This window comes from Callorhinus ursinus, unplaced genomic scaffold (assembly GCF_003265705.2).
Source record: "Callorhinus ursinus isolate GAN/ISIS: 27379988/994484 unplaced genomic scaffold, GSC_fseal_2.0 scaffold69, whole genome shotgun sequence".
NCBI classification, from domain to species: Eukaryota; Metazoa; Chordata; class Mammalia; order Carnivora; family Otariidae; genus Callorhinus; species Callorhinus ursinus.
In genome coordinates, this window is record NW_027397131.1 from 1992368 (window position 1) to 1996734 (window position 4367).

Here is a 4367-nt window from a genome sequence, read left to right on the forward strand (position 1 = left end):
TCCTGATCCGTGAATGGCCATCACCCGATATACCCTCATATGGTGGAAGGGGCAAGGAACCTCTCCAGGGACCCTTTTAGAAAGACACTAATCCCATTCATGAGGGTTCCATTCACATCACCTAATGTCTTCCCAGAGGCCCCACCTCCTGACACCATCACAAGAGGGGTTTAGATTTCAACATATGAAGTCCATCACAGTACCCAAGCTAACAAATATGAAAGTACCTGGCACAATGCCTGGCACATAGTCAACATTGAGTAAATGCAGTATTTACGCCTGATTTCCTTTCCTTGAACTGAGTGATGCATTGGAATTTGTAATGGGGCCCTGAGTGTGCACCATTATTCCTGCACTCTCATTGCAGCTGGGGTCTAGCAGGTAGTATGTGAGGGTTTGCTGTGAATGTGTGTACATGGGTTTGATGGGGTAGGAGGGGGAAAGAGAGGCAGACAGACAGACAGAGATAGAGATCAGAGGCAGAGAGAGTGGGGGGGGGCGCAGGCAGAGGGAGAGAATCTCAAGCAGACTCCCCGCTGAGCACAGAGCCCGACCTGGGGCTCGATCTCATGAAATCATGACTGGAGCCAGAATCAAGAGTCAGACACTTAACCAACTGAGACACCCAGGCACCCCTATTCTCACTTCTTTTTAGTTTATTCTCTTCTTGGAATTTTGGAAATTTTTGAAAATGTAAATTAGATCTTACTTAGAACATGTTGACTCTTTGTACTATACTTGGCATTTGACCAGAACCTTAATCTTGGTCTGGCAAGAGCTCCACTACCTGGCCCCAGTGTAATCCTCCTCCCTCAGCTTCATTTCCCTCTTCTCCGCCCCCCGCCCCCCACTGCAGCTCAGCCCCACTAAAATTCTCCCAGAATCCCAGATCGGAGAACTCAAGGCCTCGCCCATGCTTCTCTCTCTTCTCCTCTCCACTGCCCCTTTCTTCCCTCCTTCTCCTGGCTGACTCCTGCCCGGCCTTCATATCTCTGTGCATATGTGATTTTCTCTGGGAGACTTTCTTCCCAGGCCCGCCTCTTACTCTTTCTCATAGAACACCTCTCCCGTGCTTTCTTCTTGGAGCCTGTGTCACATTTCAGAATCAGAGAATAATGTGTTTCGTTGCTTTCTGGACTGTTGCCCCGTCTTCTGTGGTGGGGATGAAACAGTCTTGTTCTCCATTGTCTTGCCAGCAGCTAGCCCACTGCCTGACACACAACTTTCCATAATGCTGGTTAATGATGAATAAATATCCCACATCGTAATCCTGGGATAAATCTAACTGTAAGGAACTCACTTTTTTTTTTTTTTTTAACTTTTAGAAGCTGTTTATTTTTTTCCAGCCTTATTTCCATTTTGCTTGCCTTTGTGGAAGAGCAGCTTAAGGCCACTCATTGGTCTTTCCTCCACATTCAGTGGCCCGGGCAGTGGGAACCGGTGGGCTGAGCACCCCAGTTTTCAGTAGGGAACTGCTGAGTCGCTACCGAGGGCACCTGCCCCCACTCTGGACCGGGCCACGACTTCAGGCTGAGTAGCAGGGGACTCAGGAGCTGGAGCAGCCCATTCACCCTGAAATTCCCCCAGGGTTACTTCCTTTCCAGCAGCGGCCTGCTCTTGGTCTCTTCAGGCTCTCTGCCGAAGTAGAGATCACGCAGGACTCCCATGGTCGCTCAGCCCTGGGATCAGTCACCGCCAGAAGCCACCGGGGAGGCTGCCTGAATCTGGTTGGTGAAGGTCCCAGAGGTGAAGCGGCCCGCAGTAGGAGTGGCTCCAGGGCCAGCGGCAAACGTCAGCCCAGCTCGCTGGCTGGGATTCCTGGAGGACAGGATGCTCACAGCCACCCCCCCCGGGTTTTCAAGGGCAAAGATGGCACGAGCTGCCGGCAGAAGCTTCTCCCAGGTTCTCTTCAGATGTATGCTGTAGATGCCCTCACTTTTCCTTCCGCAGATGTACTGGTCCATGTGGAAGCCAAGGTTAGTGCCGCCCAAGTGGGTTCTTGCTGCAAGGAATTTGAGGGCATCCTCTTCCTTCACTGGCAGGACATCAAGGGCTCTGGACATTGTGAATGTTTCCCTTTCAGGTACGACAGGAAACGCAGAAGGTCGCTGTGGGGACCCCTCTTGGGGTAGTGTAGAAAAAGGTGGAATTCACATTTTCTCTCCTCACAGAGGAGTCATAGTTCTTAGGTTTGCAATCCCAGAGTCTTAGAGAAGCCACCCAGAAAACCGAAGTCCTGTTCATCTCTAGATTTAATTTTTTGTTTGTTTCCTTATATTTCTTCCTAAAATTGAGGTATAACTTAATGCAGAGTAAATTGCACAAATACTAAATGCACAGAAGGTGAATTTTTCATATGTACACCCCATGGAAACATAACCCAAATCATGATCAAGAATATTCTAGAAACCATCAGGCTCCTTTGTACGCTTCCGATTCCTTAACGCCCTCCCTGCCCCAGCTGGTCAGTGGAGATCCACTGATTTCCATCTCTGTAGGTTAGTTTTACTGCTTTGAAACCTCATGCTCATGGAATCATACAGTGTGTATGTTTTTGTTTCTGCTTCTTTTCCTCAGTATGTTTTGAGATCTTATCAAGTTGCTGTGTATAACAATAATTTCTCGAGTAGTATTTTGTTGAATGTATATACTACAATTAATGCATTCTACTACTATCAGATGTTGGATTGTTTTCAGCTTTGGACTGTTATGAATAAAGCTGCTATGAATACTCTTGCACACATGTTTTGGTGGGCATGTCTCTGGGGATAGGATGAGGAGTGGGATTGGTGGGTCTGTATCATTAAATCAGGTTCTTTTGTCCTGTGGTGCATCCTTCAGAAAGTCCTGGCTCATCTCAATCTAAACTTACAACTGAGATAAGCCGGGGGTCAACATCCATGTTGCACTTGGCTTCTGGTCTGCGAGGAATCCTTTCTATGGCTTTTAAATACATTTCAGGGGTTTGTGTCAAAGTCATTTTACTATTTGACCCTGAGCCTGTGTGATGACAAGCCTGAGCTACGTGAACAAAAAATCATATTCGGAAGGGGGTCTTCCTGTTGAAGCTTCGGCAGGAACCCTGATAAGTCATCTCAGAGATGGAGCTCTGAGCCAATAAGAAAACATTATTTGTTTAAATCAGTGAGCTACGGAAACATTTCTAGGACACTTTTTTCAATTACAATTATCTAAAGGCAATAGTTTGGGCTGTTCCTATGCACGGTGGTAGCTGTTACTAATGTGTCATTTATTCACTGACTTACAGCACTGTCAGTAGTAACACTGACCGTCTGCTATGTCCTAGGCATGGGAGACTTCCTGGCATAACCGTGTAGTGATTTCTTTTTTCCCTTCTACAGGAACACATAGAGTTAATAAGCTGCGACTACTGAACAACATTCAGTAAATTCTGTGTGTCCTTTTCCCAAAAGATAAATTCGACCAAAGGAGGAAAAATATAAGCCCCGTAGATTCTTTCACTAAAGGCCTCTTTGTCTAGAAAGGGCACTTGCTTATTGTTTCATATTTCTACCAGAGAATTCCCAAACATACCTCAACGCCCTTCACGACGTAAGAACAGCTCAGAGTCTGTTCCAGGAGCTGTGGTCAGGGCAGTTGGAATCCCATCCCCATTGGAGGTACTGGGGCTATTGCTTCTCTAGACCACAGACAGGGCTGAGACTGCCCCGTGGCTACTTCTAAGAACTCAAGAGGCTTATCAGCGTGGGGGGTTGGGACCACCCAGCAGGGGAAGATGAGAATGTTCAGTAAAGGAACTACTGGATACAGGACACAGGAAATATCTGAATCATGCTTTAAGCGGAGACTCAGAGACAACCACACCATTTGGATACCTCTAAGGAGTCCTGAAACATCTTTCTCATTGCAACAGCACCCAGGAATAGGAGGCGGTCCCCAGTTTTGGCTAAATTCTACAATAGCATTCAATGATTTCATTCCATTCTCATTAGACGCTTACTAGAAACAGATATGATCATCCCCAATGCTAAATGGGGTAATGGGGATTTGAACCCAGGTAGCCCAACTCCAGAGAGCCTGACAGTGGGTTCCAACCTAGGGTGACACCTTCCATTCTCCACCCTACCTTCTCAGACTTCATCTGAAAATACCCTGCAGGGGTACCTTTACCATGCAGAGGAGATGAAGAAACAAATAAATATGAGGGAGGAGGAAATGGAAAATAAAACCCCCACTGGGTCTGGCTATTAATGTGTCTGCACTGTTCCTACACTTGAATAGATCTGGTTCTGAGTCTGCTACTGAAAAGGAGCCAAAAATGACCTTGAATTGAAACTCTTGCCTAGAGAGGTGCGGTGATGAGCTCAGAGAGACCACAGCACATC

General features: G+C 46.9%; 1 pseudogene; it reads right to left on the reverse strand.

Annotated features, from left to right (window-relative positions):
- Window positions 1–1415: 1415 nt before the first annotated feature.
- LOC112807379 (small ribosomal subunit protein uS2 pseudogene) lies at window positions 1416–2063 on the reverse strand (annotated as a pseudogene).
- Between the last annotated feature and the right edge of the window lie 2304 nt (window positions 2064–4367).